Source organism: Dasypus novemcinctus, chromosome 20 (genome assembly GCF_030445035.2).
Source record: "Dasypus novemcinctus isolate mDasNov1 chromosome 20, mDasNov1.1.hap2, whole genome shotgun sequence".
Lineage (NCBI taxonomy): Eukaryota > Metazoa > Chordata > Mammalia > Cingulata > Dasypodidae > Dasypus > Dasypus novemcinctus.
In genome coordinates this window covers 36,058,025-36,058,608 of record NC_080692.1, presented here as the reverse complement: position 1 = coordinate 36,058,608, position 584 = coordinate 36,058,025, and the positions used below count along the sequence as shown (strand labels likewise).

Here is a 584-nt window from a genome sequence, read left to right as displayed (position 1 = left end):
ACTCAACAAAAAGCAAAGGACTCTCCTTGCAGAGTTCACAATTTCCACCTAGTAACCAGCCAGGTGCCTTTTAGCCTGCCTCTTCTGAGTGCTTCTCCCAACTCTAGGTCCATAATCAGATGAGGATGGCTTTCTAGGTATCACAGACCTGAAAAAGGAGGACACCTCTACTCCAGCAACAAGCTGGCATCTTCAGATGTATTAACACTGTTTGGAAACTCAGGGGTAACCTGCAGAATAAATGGCCTCGGGTCCTTCCAAGCCCAGGTCCTGAGACATTATAGGAAAGTTGAGTGGGCTGTCAAAGTCTCTCCAGGTTGCTCTCGCATGCAGTTGGAGATCCCTTGACCACAAGCAACCAGATATCCTTCTACTTTACTTTCGACATTTCACTCAGCATGATCTCTATCAAGTCTCTCCCTAGTATAAATCCTTTAGTGGCCCCTTCTGTTGTTCCATTGTTGAAAAATCCATACTTCCCTCTTTAGCTTTATCTTATACTTTCTCTGCTCTCCTCAATACTTAAGGTTTTTCACCTATTTTTTTTAGTTCCTGAATTTAGAGGGCTTTTTTTTTCAAACTTA

The 584-nt window shown here is 43.0% G+C and overlaps 1 pseudogene; it reads right to left on the bottom strand.

The window, feature by feature from the left end:
* Positions 1 to 276: 276 nt before the first annotated feature.
* On the bottom strand, positions 277 to 373 carry LOC111764594 (small nucleolar RNA SNORA44; annotated as a pseudogene).
* Between the last annotated feature and the right edge of the window lie 211 nt (positions 374 to 584).